This window comes from Pongo pygmaeus, chromosome 3, assembly GCF_028885625.2.
Source record: "Pongo pygmaeus isolate AG05252 chromosome 3, NHGRI_mPonPyg2-v2.0_pri, whole genome shotgun sequence".
NCBI classification, from domain to species: Eukaryota; Metazoa; Chordata; class Mammalia; order Primates; family Hominidae; genus Pongo; species Pongo pygmaeus.
Window position 1 is genome coordinate 176184867 of NC_072376.2, and position 16813 is coordinate 176201679.

Here is a 16813-nt window from a genome sequence, read left to right on the forward strand (position 1 = left end):
CTGCACAGTGAGAGGACAATAATAGGTCCAGTAGAAATCTTTAGAAATGGATGAAAGAGTAGGCAAAAACAGGAAGGAAGCTAGAATGACCATAAACTTAAGGGAAGAAAAAAAAAAAAAAACAGAAGAGAGATGTTACAGAAGACAAGTAAAGAAAATACTTCAAAGAAAAGTAGGTAACTAGATCTGCACAATTTATTTGCTATAAATGAATATATCAAATAAATGACCCTCATTGCAACCTAGATAACCATCATAAAGATGGTCATAAAGATGGTCATTTGGGTTGCTTCCAATTTTGTAAACAGTACTGCAATGAGGATGATTGTATATAAATATTTAAGTACTTGTGCAGTGCATTTGAAGAATAAATTCCTCAGATTGGAATTTCTGGGTTAATGGATTTGTGTATCTGATTTTTAGTAGTTCACTACGCACTTCAAATATTGCATAAACTAACATACCCACAATAGTACATGAGTTCTTATTTCCTAAATCCTCAGCAAATACATATTTTCCCTAGCCTCAAAATGAATGTTTTCCAATCACGGCCCAGTATCTGCTGATTCAGCACTGTCCTGATTTCTTGATGAGCACTTTTAATTCACAAATGCTAGTTCCCGTGCATTAGCTCACTCTCCAGCCTGCTAAGGCTATGCCAAATGTCACAAATTGAGAGCAAACTTTTCATGGTATTTTGTGCTTTTATATCTAAAAATATAAAAATGCCTAAAGACTGTCAATCATTCCTCCCTCTCCCTAATTTCCACAAATTTCCTAAGTTAGCTCTCTAAAAGGAAACATGGCAAAAAATGGAAAATAGAGCATCACTTTAGTAACAGTGGAGTCAGTGACCAATGACCACAGAAGCATATTTCTGGCACAGGCTTTGTGGCTTTGGCTAAAAATACCCATATCACCCCAGGCCCCACTCAAAGCTATATCTTGGGAGGATCTGAGCATCACATAGATCTATTAGGTAAAAAAAAATGGAGGAGACAGGAAGTTGACTGAATTTGTTGGTAAATTCTCTAGAATCCAGCCACAAAACATATAAAAAAGAAAGAAGAGACTATTTCAAGATTAACATGGCATTTTTATCATAAAGCAATGTCACGCCTGGTGAAAGAAGTAAAGTAAGCCTCAATGTCTTGGATGCTGACAGATATACCAGGGCGGCAGCTCCTCTTTCTTAGCTGAGTGCTAGGAGGTGAGTGGGAAGGATGGAGCAGAAATGTCTTCCTCCTACACCACTTAACCATGACCTAAGAGAACAGCCACACTAGCTTAGACTAGAATACAGGTCCCTGAAATGGTCTCTTTTCTTTTTTCTCTCTCTCGCTTTTTTTTTTTTTTTTTTTGGAGACAGAGTCTCAGTCACCCAGGCTATAATACAGTGATGCCATCACAGCTCACTGCAGCCTTGACCTTCTGGACTCAAGCCGTCCTCCCACCTCAGCCTCCTGAATAGCTGGGACTACAGGCACATACTATGTCTTGCTAAATTTTTATTTTTGTAGAGACGAGGTCTCGCTATGTTGCCTAGGCTGGTCTCAAACTCCTGGACGCAAGCAATCCTCCCACCTCAACCTCCCAAAGTGCTGGGATTACAGGTGTGAACCACTGCACCCAGTCTCTTTCCTGACAGATCAAAGTGGGTGTCATTACAAAGGCATAACTACAGAAACTTCTCTTCTCATTGATGCATTACTTTCATTTCTATTTACTACAGTTTATCTTTGTTTTTAACAGGGTGAGAGGAAAACAAATGGTAAAATATTTGGCTGAAACTGAAGTTCATTGTGAATTTAAGGATGAACTTCACCCTTAAAGTATAAGGCCCATGTATACAAATGTATAAATACGCTACCAGTTTCCATTTTTAAAGATTAATTGAAAAATATTTACTAAAGATGTAATGATTGTGAGTTTTCCTAGAATCAAGCTGACTATAACCAAAATAATGGTGTGATTTCATAGTCATGCTTTTACACTACTCTCTGTTTTAGTACATAATGTAGCCTATTCTGAGTGCTTTTTTTTTTCTTTTTGTCAGCCTGGAAGACTCCTACTTATTCTTTAAGCTATAGCATAAGTGTCACCTCCTCTGCGTTGCCCTTTCCCTGTTCTCTCCTTTAGTATCTACTGTGCCCCATAATTATTTATACGAAGGAACCTATATCATTGAAGGGAAATTATTCATTTTTTTCTTTGTCATCCCTGATAAACTATCAGATCCTTAAGAGTATAGTTCTGAGTTTAGTCATTTGTATGTCTCCAAAACTTAAAACAATGTCCTGATCATGGGTGCTCAATAAATACTTATAGAGTAAATAAAGAAAAATATAAGTCTTTTTCTTATGCTTCTGATTCATCAACTTGAACCAGAAATGATAAGGCAGTTAAAGGGAGCTTATCTTAAGGGATATCATCCTTTAAAGGGCCAGATTGGGGGGAAATTCCAATAACCAGAACGTCTCATAGATAGAGAGCTCATGAAATTTGAAAATCGATGCCAGTATCAAAATGTCAGGAATACTAATGGCTTCTGTACACTTAGTGAGAACTCAGGAAGAAGAAAATAATTTCCCTTTTATGGATTCATATGAGCTGAGCATCAGATCCAGGACCTTCTAGTGAGCTTCAACAGTTTCATAACAAAATACATAAATGTGCTAACAATACTTGCCTCCTTTTCCTTTCGATCATTCTAAGACTTACTGGTGATCAAAGATAATTTTATATATATATATATATATATATATATATATGTTTCTTTTAAAACAGCCCTTTAAGAGTTTTCCTGTAGTTCATTCAAATTGCTCTTATTGGCTTAACTATTCCCTGCATCAATGTATGATGATCGATCCTCTCACTTACCTAATATAGGAAGTCAAGGACCTAAATGAAAAATATTTATCTGTTACAGTAAAACAGAATGACTTTCATTCCAAGTTCTACTTTGCTTTCTATACATACAACATGTTATTACATCTTGCGATTCCTTTTTTTATTCACATGTGAAAAGTAAATCACATAAATATGTTATTTTTATTCATCTAGGAAAGTTAAATTTATTATTCACAAATAAGATTATGCAGCAAGACAATAGCCACACTGACACACTTGAGATAAAATTTTAAAAATTAATGATTTTGAAGTACTTCGTTCATAGAAATTTTTATAGTGTAGAGAAAGAATCATTAAAATGTAGCTAGAGTCAGAAGGAGAAGAAGAGCAAGTCAGAAGATACGATGTAGAGAAAATCCTCCTACTGGGTGTTATGGGGAAGAGGGAGAGAGAACAAAGAAGAGAGAGAAAGAGAGAGAGGTGGTACATGGTCGAATGTGTGCAAATTAATTTTAGGTTCTCTAGGCTCTGTGTGTGTTTTGGGGGACGAGGGGTGGGGAGTGAGAGAAAGATACTTAGATACTTTATGAGATAAGACCAAGGCAGGGTGGGCTGGGGGCTGCAGGAGGAAGCAGCTCCCCAGCTGCCCCCTACCCACCTACCGGGGCACAGCCCCTGCAGAATAAACCTGGCAGCCTGAAGTTGAGCTTTCTTCAGTCATTCTGTACCATCTTTCAAGAGGTTTTGCCAAGAAAAATTTGGAACTTGGAAAAATTTTGGTACAACCATCGTGTGCCACCCATCAGCTGACAGAGGTACGTTGGTCCCAGCCCCAGGAGTAGGGCAATGCCTATTTATTCTACTGTAATGGTTTGTTTGAGTGAAAGTTAAGCAGGCTTTCTTCATTTTTCAAAACTAAACCTTTACTAAGGGCAACTTAAACGTTCAACAGTTTAGTTTCTTATAGAAGAAGTCTTTCAAGTTAAACAAAAACCTAAATCAAAATCAATGCGCTTATCACTTAACTTTTGTTTATGGTTCTATTATTCATCACTTCTCTTTCTAGCTTCAGAGAAACACTCTTAATTTCTTTCAGATGCTTCAGTTCTGAGATATCAGGACTTGAACAGTACTGCTCTCAGAGATTTCTTTTGGAGTAAACAACTAAGGACTTTCTTTTTGCTGCAGGCTCTGACTTCAAATTCAGTTTCTTCCTCTTTCATCTATCACAGGGTGAACTACCAAAAGAAAAAAGAAAACAGCCCGTTTTTTCTGATTGTTTCTCCCTGTTTTTATCTTCAACATATGAACAGAAATAGGGCTGAAGGTAAGGAGAAAAAAAGAGGCTACATGTCTGTGTTTCAACACTGAAAAGTCAAAAAAAAGTCCAAGCGTAATCTCCTATAATGTAAAATGACAAACTCACAGGGAGTTTACATTTTTTCTTTTATTCTATACTCCTGCTCACTTGAGTCTTTGTTGACTATTTATTATTAAAACAATGACAACAGAACTGATACATTTTTATTGAGCACGCAAATTGTCATTGGTAGAGTTTTTATGTATGGACTGGAAATTTTTCTTTGTTCTTAGCTGTTCATTTACAACTAAATTGTAAACTTGTTGCAGACAGGGAATATATCTTCTACTTGCTTGTTCAAACTACTCTGTTTACTACAGTACAGGGTCTGCATTGGGTAATTTCAAGAGCTCCTTAGGCATATATATATGTGCGTCACGTGCATCCGTGTGAAGAGACCACCAAACAGGCTTTGTGTGAGCAACAAGGCTGTTTATTTCACCTGGGTGCAGGTGGGCTGAGTCCAAAAAGAGAGTCAGAGAAGGGAGATAGGGGTGGGGCCGTTTTATAGGATTTGGGTGGGTAGTAGAAAATTACAGCAAAGGGGCGTGTTCTCTTGCGGGCAGGGGTGGAGGTCACAAGGTGCTCAGTAGGGGAGTTTCTGAGCCAGGAGAATGAAGTTCACAAGGTTAATCGCTCAGTTAAGGTGGGACAGAAACAAATCACAATGGTGGAATGTCATCAGTTAAGGCAAGAACCGGCCATTTTCACTTCTTTTGTGATTCTTCACTTGCTTCAGGCTATCTAGATGTATACGTGCAGGTCACAGGTGATACGATAGCTTAGCTTGGGCTCAGAGGCCTGACATTCCTGTCTTCTTATATTAATAAGAAAAATAACATAAAATAGTGTTTACTTGTTGGGGCAGCGAAAATCTTTTGGGGGTGGTATGGAGAGATAATGGGCAATGTTTCTCAGGGCTGCTTCAAGCGGGATTAGGGGCAGCGTGGGAACCTAGAGTGGGAGAGATAAAGTTGAAGGAAGATTTTGTGGTAAGGAGTGATATTGTGGGGTTGTTAGAAGGAGCATTTGTCATATAGAATGATTGGTGATGGCCTGGATATGGTTTTGGATGGATTGAGAAACTAAATGGAAGACATAAGGTCTGAATAAGAGAAGGAGAAAAACAGATTAAAGGACTAAGAATTGGGAGGACCCAGGACATCCAATTAGAGAGTGCCCAAGGGGGTTCAGTGTAATTACTTCTTGGTTGGCAAGTTTAGGCTCTATCCTTGAGTTTCTTTTATGTTGTCATATACTAGGCCAGATTGATTTAGGTAAAAACAACACTTTTCATTTAAAAATATACAGTCCCTTTTTTTTTTTTTTTTTTTAGCAGTGAGTAAGTTGAGGCTTCAGCGATTTTGGAGGAAAGAGAAATACAAAGCCAGCAATTGTTTGTTAAAGGATTAGAAACCGCTAGGAGAGAGTGAGTGAGATTGATAGCGTGGAGATAGCTGGGGACAGAGGTAGAGGGTGGCATAAGAATGCGAACAAGAATAAGAGTGAGTATAAAAGCAAAGAATAGGACCTCATCAGGGTGAAAGCATTGGAGTGTACCCTGTCAACAAAGATCATCTATCCACTCTAAGAGGGAGTTAAGAGTGGCAGTTTGGGGATAGCGCCAGGAAATATCAGCTGTGATGGCTTGGAGAAACAGTGTAAACTGGCAATGTAAACAAGAGCAGGACATTTATGAATAGTTGAGAACAGTGAATAGGAGTATGACTAGACAGAAGATAGTAGGGATGACAAGTTTTTGGGGTGCAGTCCAAGTTGGGCTAGTGTCTCGAATGAGACTGGGGCCTAATAAAAAGGAGCATCCATACAGGAGCTCAAATGGGCTGTACCCTGTAGCATCCCGAGGATAGGCTCAAATTGTTAGAAAGGCAAGTGGTAGAAGTATTGTCCAGTCCTTTTTAAGTTGAAGGCTGAACTTGGTGAGGTGTGTTTTTAAAGGACCATTAGTCCGTTTTACCTTTCCTGAAGATTGAGGATGGTAAGGGGTCTGAATACCAAGAGCCTGAGAAACTGCTTGAGTGATTTGATTTAGCAAAGGCCTGTTTTCGGACTGTATAGAGGTGGGAAGGCCGAACCGAGGAATTATGTCTGACAGAAGGGAAGAAATGACCATGGTGGCCTTCTCAAGACCCTGTGGGAAAGGCCTCTACCCATCCAGTGAAAGTGTCTACCCAGACCAAGAGGTATTTTAGTTTCCTGACTCAGGGCATGTGAGTAAAATTAATTTGCCAGTCCTGTGCAGGGCCAAATCCCCAGGCTTGATGTGTAGGGAAGGGAGGGGGCCTGAACATTCCCTGAGGAGGAGTAGAATAGCAGATGGAACACTGAGAAGTGATTTCCTTGAGGAGAGATTTCCATGATGGAAAGGAAATGAGAGGTTCTAAGAGATGGGCTAGCGGCTTGTAACCTACATGGAAGAGGCTATGAAATGATGACAGAATAGAATGGGCCTGTGAGGCTGGAAGGAGATATTTTCCTTGGTCTAAGAACCATTTGCCTTGTGTGGGAAGAGACTGATAGGTGGAAGTTTCAGTCGGGGAGTAGGTGGGAGTGACCAATGAGAAGGAGAAAAACCAGCCATGAGGACAGAAGCTGGAATGCTAGCTGCTTCTTTAGTTACCTTATCAGCATAAGCGTTGCCCTGAACAATGGGATCTGACACCTTTTGATGGCCCTTGCAGTGAATGACTCCAGCTTCCTTTGGAAGTAAAGCAGCCTTGAGAAGAGTTTTTATTAAAGAGGCCTTAATGATGGAGGACCCTTGCATAGTGAGGAAACCTCTTTTTGCCTATATAACAGCATGGTGGTGTAGGATATGGAAGGCACATTTAGAGTCATTATAAATATTGACACGTAGTCCTTTTGCAACAGTGAGGGCTTGAGTTAAGGCAATGAGTTCAGCTTGGTGAGAGATAGTGCAGGGGGGCAGAAAGTATATGCATCAGGTATGAGGAAGAAAATAGATCTTGCAAGTTATGAGAACTGTAGAGAGTGAGTTGAGCATAGTTTGTGATTTTGAGGGCCTCTAAAAGTATTAGGGCGGCGGCAGCCACCACACAGAGACATGATGGCCAGCCTAAAACAGTAAGGTGAAGTTGTTTGGACAAAAAGGCTACAGAGTGTGCTCTGGCTCTTGTGCAAGAATTTTGACTGCACAGCCCTGCAATTCGGCTGTGTGAAATCAAAAAAGGGTTGGGATGACTTAGGGAGAGCTAGTGTGGGAGCAGCTTTTAGGGCTATTTTTTAAGGAATGGAAAGGGGAGTGGGGAAAGGATTTAGGATTTATGGGGTCAGCTAGGTTTTCTTTGTGTGTGTGAATTTATATAATGGTTTTGTAAGGATGGCAAAACCAGGTATCCAAAGGTGAAAGTATCCAACCATGCCCAGGAAGAAAAGGAGTTGTTGTTTTGTAGAAAGGGTTGGGGTTTGAGAGATCAGTTGGACATGATTGGCAGGGAGAGCACGTTTTCATGAAGAATTATGCCGCGATAGGTAATGGATGAGGAAGAAATTTGGGCTTGACTGAAGTAATGGGGGCTGTCTGTGAAGCCTTGCGGCAGTACAGCCAAGGTAAGTTGCTGAGGCTGATGGGTGTCAGGGTCAGTCCAAGTGAAAGCGAAGAGAGGCTGGGATGAAGGGTGCAAAGGAATAGTAAAGAAAGCATGTTTGAGATCCAGAACAGAATAATGGGCTGTGGAGGGGTTGTGGAGGGAGGTATTGAGGATAGGAGAGTATATGGGTTTGGCACCACGGGGTGGATAGGCAAAACAATTTGGTTGATAAGGCACAGATCCTGAACTAACTTGTAAGACTTGTCTGGTTTTTGGACAGGTAAAATGGGGGAATTGTAAGGAGAGGTTTATAGGCTTTAAAAGGCCACGCTGTAACAAGCGAGTGATAACAGGCTTTAATCCTTTTAAAGTGTGCTGTGGGATGGGATATTGTCGTTGAGCGGGGTAAGGGTGATTAGGTTTTAATGGGATGGTAAGGGGTGCATGATCGGTCAAGGAGGGAATAGAGGTTTCCCATACCTGTGGATTAAGGTGGGGAGATACAAGGGGAGGATGCGAAGGAGGCTTTGTACTAGGGAAAAGGGCGGCAATGAGGTGTGGCTGTAGCCTAGGAATAGTCAGGGAAGCAGATGATTGATCTCCCAAGGGAGGTCCCCCGATCCGAGTCACGGCACCAATGTCATGCGCATCCATGTGAAGAGACCACCAAACAGGCTTTGTGTAAGCAATAAAGCTTTTTAATCACCTGGGTGCAGGCGGGCTTCCGCACCAAATGTCACACGCGTCCGTGTGAGGAGACCATCAAACAGGCTACGTGTGAACAATAAAGCTGTTTATTTCACCAGGGTGCAGGCGGGCTGAGTCCAAAAAGAGAATCAGAGAAGGGAGATAGGGATGGGGCCGTTTTATAGGATTTGGGTGGGTAATGGAAAATTACAGTCAAAGGGGCTTGATCTCTTGTGGGCAGGGGCGGAGGTCACAAGGTGCTCAGTAGGGGAGCTTCTGAGCCAGGAGAAGGAATTTCACAAGGTTAATCGCTCAGTTAAGGTGGGGCAGAAACAAATCACAATGGTGGAATGTCATCAGTTTAAGCAGGAACCGGCCATTTTCACTTCTTTTGTGATTCTTCACTTGCTTCAGGCCATCTGGATGCACACGTGCAGGTCACAGGGGATTATGATGGCTTAGCTTGGGCTCAGAGGCCTGACAATAAGCATGTAGTTAAGGCTGTAGTTCTATTAATGCCATATTTGGTTTACTTAGCAATCCATAAAAATAGGTTTTCAATAAATTTGAACATACATACTCAGTGAAAAAAGATACTATTGTAAAAATGGCTATAAAAATACGGTTAATGTTGGGTTAATACTGGATTCTGATATATTTCATACCTGTGATCTCATTTTGTTTCTAGTTTCACTGAATATAACCAACCTTGGACACCCAAAGATGTTGTTTGTATTTCTGAAATTACTCAGCTATAGTAAAGTATCAAGAATAGATATTTATATTTAAGAAGACTCACCCATCCCAGACACTGAACTCGCTAACTAGCCGATCAGAAAGAAAGATCACTAAGGAACAATTTACAATGCAATATAAGTGATACACTTTACTTTCTGAATAACAGCAGAGCAAGAGGTTCCATAAGAATCCTGGCAAAGCAATCTTTCCACTTTCAATGTTGATTACTTAGATCTTGTGAAATTCGTGGAGATTTTTAGTATAAATAACTAGGAAAGCTATTATTTGTGCATAAGAGAAACCTAACTTAATTATATCCATAACTCAACAATTTGCTCAGTGCTTTTTTGTGCATTGGGAAATTATGTTTCAGGAAACCAAACCAAAACAAAAACAGTCGTTGAAATTTTCTTTGACTCAGTACAAATCTTTCTTCACCCTTTATTAAAAGTGTTATTCTTGCAGTATATACCAAGGGATCAGCAGCCCTCTGCTATTTAATCATTAGTTTGAAGTCCCTATTGTTGTTCCTGGCGTGTATTGTTATATGCTGGAAAATTCTTAAGATGCAGTTGGTGCAGAGGTTAAGATGTGAGCCATGGGCTCTGGACTGAGGCAGAGCCTGATGCAAATCTCAGCTCTGCAATTTGCTGGCTGTGTGAGCTTTGATAAGTTAATCACTGTGAACTGCAGTTTACTTCATGATAATAATTCAGATAATAACAGCTCTGATATAATAGCATTATTATAAACATTAAGTAAGATAACATCTATCAAATTACCACTTAACATAGTGCCTGGTGTATAGTTAAAAATGCTGAATAAATGTTACCTGTAAATAGTTCCTAAAGTAAAAACTGGAGGCAAACAGAATAATCACAAGCTGAAACTTATCACTTTTGAAGCTGTTATCTGTGACCCTTAACTAAAAATGTGTCAGCTGTTTAATATTAAACCAATTAATATGAATATCCTATCTCATGCTGTCTCTATACTTTAGAAGACAGTCTTTTATTATTGCATAAAAATCTGTTGGAAATAATTTCTTAAGATCATAAACTGAGTGCATTGAAAGCAAAATTTCAACCCTACAAAATAAAATACCTATTTAACTCAAGTAAATTTGATATACTTCCTTTTGGCTAAACAAGTATATTGCATTTTATAAGTAAATTATTTGGACTTGCCTGGCTTGTATCTGTCTTAAATCTTTTAGCAGATGTGGAAAACATGTTTATTTTTGCAGTGTTCAATAAGTGTCTGCTAGGTTTTGTCACTGAATGCAAGCTCTAATTCAACTTCTGCTGAGAATTAGGCTTAAGTTATGACTGAGAATAAGGAAAATTATGAGCAAGTTGCCAATTATATCTTGAAAAATGTTTACTTCTAAACATTTTGTTCTAAGTTGCATATTTCATTTAAACATGTCAATACTAATATTCTTTAATATTAGTCTAATCGTTTAAAGGACTTTAGTTTTTTTGTGTAAGAAACACACAATTAATCAATGCATTTTCATTAACCACACCTGTGGGAGGCCTCCTTCTTTGGATTTGAACCAGGAGACCACTATTGACAGTCATCCCAAACAAAGACGTAATATTAACCTAGGAGCCCCAAATATGTGTAGTGAGGAAAACTCACAATAGTTTGCCAGTGTTCTTATTACATTATTTCAAACTAAGGAATTTAATTTTGTAAATTAAAGTATGCCAAACATCCTCAGAATCTAAGTGTTGCACTAACCAATATGGTAAGGCACTAGCCCCAAGTGACTATATGCTAAATTTAATTAAAATTAAATGAGATTTAAATTTAATACTTCAGTCCCACTGCTACACTTCAAGAACTTAATCCCAAATAGCTAGCACTTTCATATTAGAAAGCGCCTATACAGTTCCTGTCCATCACAGCAGGGTATTTCACTGGACAACACTAGTCTAACGTTTCCATTTTCTATTGTAATGAAAACTAAAGTGAAAAAGAACTACTGAAATAATATGAATAGTAAATAGTCTTTTTTTAATTCCTGTATTTTTTCTCTGCCCATTTGTTTCTTATATTGATACAGAATCATCCAATAAGATTTCAGCCTAAAAATGGAAAAAATAATTTATTTTAATTAATAAATAATTCAGAAAAACAATCAAGAGTTAATCTTATGTTTTCTGAGGTATTTACAGAATATAGAAAAAAACACCTGAGTGTTAGATGAATATTAACTTATACATAGAAATCTAAAATAAAGATCTATTTATCAGTGGCGAATTAGGCAAAACTAGTAGACAAAATTCATTTCAATTTGTAGTACCACACATTTGAGTGACTCCTCCATTCTTTTCTCATATTTTCAAAGAATTATACATTTCAGGGTTATTTCTCCACACCTACCTTTCTTAGAAAAAGTGGCTAATTTGAGGCTTTTTTTGAGATGGAGTTTCGCTCTGTCGGCCAGGCTGGAGTGCAGTGGTGCAATCTCTGCTCACTGCAACCTCCGCCTCCTGGGTTCAAGCGATTCTCCTGCCTTAGCCTCCCGAGTAGCTGGGATTACAGGCACCCGCCACCACACCCAGCTAATTTTTGTACTTTTAGTAGAGGCGGGGTTTCACCGTGTTGGCCAGGCTGGTCTTAAGCTCTGGACTTCAAGTGATCCGCCCGCCTTGGCCTCCCAAAGGGTTGGGATTACAGGCATGAGCCACCGCGCCCAGCACTTTGAGACTCTTGCTACTTACTATGTCATTTTGCTAGTAGAGGGGATCACTGGGCTCAGAAGCAGGTCTCTATGTGTACTTGCTGAGACTAGCCTGTGCTCAGATACAGCAGGCTCCTTCAGCCTGCTCTTTCACTCTGTGTCCAGGTACACTGTGCTCTCACTGTGCAATTTTCTCTCCAGGACAGAGCTTTCCCTCTTTCTGTTTCAGGTTTAGATCGTCTTGTAGGAATGACTTGACTACAATTCAAACAATAAGGACCTCACTTCAGTCCCAGATCTAAGCACAGTCTGTAAAGAAGCTTTTACCTGAGAGTCCTACATTGCTCGACTATTTAAAAAAAATGGTTCCCATAGGACTATTAGTTCTCTATTATTTGTTCCATTAGCCTGAACCTGGGGGAGAATAAGATTTTTTTAATAAATGGAAAGCACAATGTACAATAGTGTTTCTTAAGCTTTTTTGGTTATCCCCTCCGCCCTGTTTGCCAAGGAGCCTTTTTAGACATTTTTTCCCTAATCCCCCATTATGAAATTATAATACCCCAGATATGCTGTATCTGTAATTACTGTATGTACGTCTGTGCTTAATATTGTACATTAAAAAGATAAGAACTTTCCACCTTCCAATAATGAAGTTTTATCCCCTTGGGGGCGATATTGCCCTCTTTGATAATGTTTGACATACAGGAATTGAAACATCAGAAATAGATACTACTTTCAATATTGCAGAACATTGTCAAGTATATTTCAAAGCATTTAGCTTGCTAGAGTGTGGAAATTAAGAAATTTTTTTTTTCTTCCTGCATGCATCATAATTTGCATACATCAATAGCGATGTAAGTAAGGAAATAACTTATTTGGGCTTTCTGAAAAGTCATAGTATCTGAAATCACCTGGCCCTTGACCTTAAAGATCCTATGTCATTCTACTCCAGCATTTTTCACTGTAATTGCTTATAGGCAGGGAAGGATTGTGGAAGAATGAGAGACAAGGATATGGAGAAAGAACAGAGAAATGGCTGTAGATACCTAGATCATGGCATATGGTACATTTTTAACTTTCCAATAACCATTAATTCAAGCCCATTAGCCAATAGCTTGCTCATGTTTCTTTTGAAGCCTCCTAAAACAATAGTTGACACCTGGAGAACATCTATTACTCCCCAACTTCAATTATGAAAAGAAAATAATATTCAAATGTTAAGCACTGAATTCAATAAGAGAAAGCCAGTCACAGATTAAAGTAATAATTGCTAAGATTTACACTAACCTGTTTTTTCACTTAGTCAAAAATTTCCTCCATATTAGTTGATAAATCAAGAAATCTTTACAATAAAAGGTGCTTCACTGATATTTTCTTCCATTATGCTTTATAAAACTAATAAAAGAAATATGGGTTTTCAAAGAGTAACATATTATTCTTAAAATGTATTCAATTAAAGTTAACGCAGGCAAAACTATACTCTCTAATGTATTCTGTCATGCATTCCCTCATTCAGTGAATACCCTCCGTGGGCCTACTATGTGCCAGGCATTATGCACCAGAGGAAAACATATCTTCTTGAGAAGCCAGTGCTAAGTCACTGTTCTTGTTCATATTTGGATCCCTTCCCTTTTCAGGTGAGTTTCTTACAAGAAAAGGGCTTAGTGTCTTTTCCCTTTGTTAAGTTTCTTAATGAAATTAGGCTTAGGAAGACTGCGTTCCCTATTCCCTCCTTTCTCTTCCTAAATCTTTACTGTATGTTGAGAGTAAATATTAAAAACTTTCTGACTGTACTTATCACATTCCAAGGCATTTCAGTGAGGAGCAGAAACAAGCTTTTTATTAAATCAACTCCAGTCATGTAAGGTTTTGGTGCTCTCCTTTTCACCCTTTTTTTTTTTTTCCACATAGAAACTTAATCTTGGAGGGGCTAAGTGAATACAACTTAGATTAAATTACTACTTTCACAAACAACTCAAGAATACTTAGTTCTTCTCCCTCTTCATTAGCTTCTATCTTCACATTTCTTATCAAATATAAAATTTATAGAGAATTTATACCATAAATTCTCTCAAATGATGCACTTAAAATAATTTCGTGATTAAAAAACTAATATTATCTACCTATGCTAATCTGAAACATTAGCCTACAATTGTTATTTATTCACTTTGGGGAAAGAAGAAAACAGTTTTGAGTAGTTACACTCCATTTATTAAAAATCCTTTATTTTCTAGTGTCTAAAATATTTCAATATGTCTAGAAAGAAAAAAAATCCTCTTATTGTGGGGTTAATAATGTATTCAAAGCATTTTTCTATTAGTTAGTGAATTTAAAAAGCATATATAGAAAGAACACAAGTGGTAACAGGAAAGTGAGGATGATCTAACCCTACCTCACAGCCTAAAAAAAGAATGCTATAACTTGTTTCTGTGAGGTCCTCAAGTGGCAAGGAGAGAGTTCCTCCATGGGGAGCTAACACCTGACATTTTGCACAGAAAGGTGTCTCCTAGAATTACCTCACACTCTGCATAGATATAGAGATTACTGCCATCTTCAGTGAGTTTGAGAGGGGCCTATAAATAGGATCAGGTGAGGTCTGAATAAGCAATGATATGTGTCTGATCTTCTGATCCAGAATGATCATAATTAGTTAACACAAAATATGCTTTTAAAATGCAGAGATGTAATCCTTATCTTACTTTTGTATGTCTCTCATTTTTACCTTTGTTTACTGCAAATGATATGTGAGGTAGCATCCTGCCCTATTAAGTATGCAGATATGGAGAACATTCAATAAGATAGCTTTTCATTATTTATTTAGGCAGAACATACAGTACTTGAAATCTGTGGGTTGCCATGAGGTTCCCATGGCAACTCTTCTATGGATAAGAACGCTTGACTAGGCTGGTAGACTTGCTGTTACCATCACCAGCCACAGCATCATTTGAGGACACAGTACTCTCCCCTCATCTGTGGTTTCACTTTTCGTGGTTTCAGTTACCTTCAGTCAATCATGGTCTGAAAATAGGTGAGGTAAAATCAGATATTTTGAGAGAGAGAGAAAGAATACATTCACGTAACTCTTACTACAAAATACTGTCATAATTGTCCTATTTTATTATTAGTTGTTGTTAATCTCTTACTGTGCCTATTTCCTAAATTAAACTTTATCATAGGTATGTAAGTATAGGAAAAATCATGGTATATATAGGGTTCGCTACTATTTGTGATTTCAGGCATCCACTGAAGGGTCTTGGAACATATCCCCCCAAGGCTCAGGGGGAACTACTGTATCATCATCTTAACCTTGAAAGTTAACTTGTAAATGAATTTTGCATATTCTCTTACTGATCTGGAAATCTAAGGTCAAGTAAAAGTGATGTTTATTTGCTTCAACACATTTTCACTGAAAGAGGAAAGGAACTAGAGACAGATTTTAAGCTTTCAGTTTTGTTTTTGGTTTTCCCATTTTTGTTTCCATCAAGTTAAACTCTACTATGGATTTTTGTAACTCAAAATTGATGAGCTCTAGCACTTTGTAGCGTAGTTATTTACATATTTAGTCTTAGGAACCTGGAACCGTAATCTCTAGGGATTTATTTATAGTTTAAAAAATGGATTAAAGGCCTACATAAAAACTGAGATAGAGCTGCTTGAGTTTTGTTTCTCCCTCTATAATAACTAGAAATTGTATTCCTTTTCACATATTAAACACTGGAAACATTTTTAAAAAGGTAAACCCCAAAAATTGCTTTTTGAAGCTTCCTCAGAAAACTCCTTATTAATTTATATCTGGCAAAAAAATCTCTTTTTTTTTTTGTAGATTTCTGGACATAACTTCAGCTATTGCATAACTACCTTTTGCTTTTTTCAGAAGTGACAAGTGTTGAATATATACTTCTAGATATAAAGCTGAAGGACTGATTTGGTGTTTAAAAAATAGGTGAATATGAGTCAAGTTAGAAAGTAATTGAATACCAGAGGAGAGGGAGGAAGTAGTGGGAAAATGTCTTTGGTGGTTGTCAACCCATTTGAAACATTTAAATTCAGAGTGCTATCCCTAGAAAATTGGAAAGTAGGTTAATTCTTTAACCACCATTATTCCCTCCCCATCTCTGAGCATAAAGTAAAAGTAATATACAATCTTTATTGTTCTTCTATTTTGTTTTGTTTTGAAACACAAAATAAAATGAAATAGAATGAGCTTGAGCAACTGGAAGGATGGAGTTGTCATAAACTGACGGAGCAGAAATGTCCAGTGGCACAAGTTTGGGGTGAATTTAGAATTCATTTTGGACATGTTAACATATCTATTAGTCATTTAAATAAAGATGTCAGGGAGTTTGTGCATTTCTGAGTCCAAGTGTCTGGAAGAGAGATGTGTACATAAAAAACATAAATGGACCAAGCATGAACTCTGTGACCCTCCTACCTTAAGAGACAGGGAAAAGAGAATCAATTAGAAAAGGGGACTGAGAAGTAGAGCCACTGCTAGTGTTTTGTTCTAGGTAAACGGCATTTCTTGGAATTGTGCACTAGGTGGCCCATCTGAGAGTGAGCCTTGAACTAGGAGGAGAAAAAAGTAAAAGAGTTTGATGTCCTGGAAGCCAAGTGGGCAACATTTTAAGGAGTAGAAAATTTTATCAATCACGCAAAAAACGTTAAGTATGATGAAGACTGAGGTCAGACCATCATAGTTTGCACTGTAAAAGCCATTGATGACTTTGAAAAGGGCAGTTTCCACTAATGGAGGGGGAAGCCTGATTAGAATAAGCTACAGAGGAAATGAGAGAAGAGGAATTGGGAGTCTGAGATTATTAATAATTTTGCAAAAGAAAGCAGAACAGCTCAGTAGCTGGTGAAATGGGCCAAGGCAAGGATAAAAAAAAAAAGATGAGAGAGGTAACAGCA

General features: G+C 38.1%; 1 protein-coding gene across 4 annotated transcripts in view; it reads right to left on the reverse strand.

Moving 5' to 3' along the window:
• Positions 1-8461: 8461 nt before the first annotated feature.
• NAF1 (nuclear assembly factor 1 ribonucleoprotein) overlaps positions 8462-16813 on the reverse strand; it is a 64268-nt gene continuing 55916 nt past the window's right edge. For 2 of the 4 annotated variants that reach the window (XR_010126166.1, XR_008502110.2), the window contains one exon: positions 14704-14920. The gene's annotated coding sequence lies outside the window, so the exon portion shown is untranslated. Of the gene's footprint in view, positions 8947-13189; positions 13298-14703; positions 14921-16813 lie in introns of those variants that run through there. The other 2 variants (XR_008502114.2, XR_008502115.2) reach the window with 2 other exon arrangements.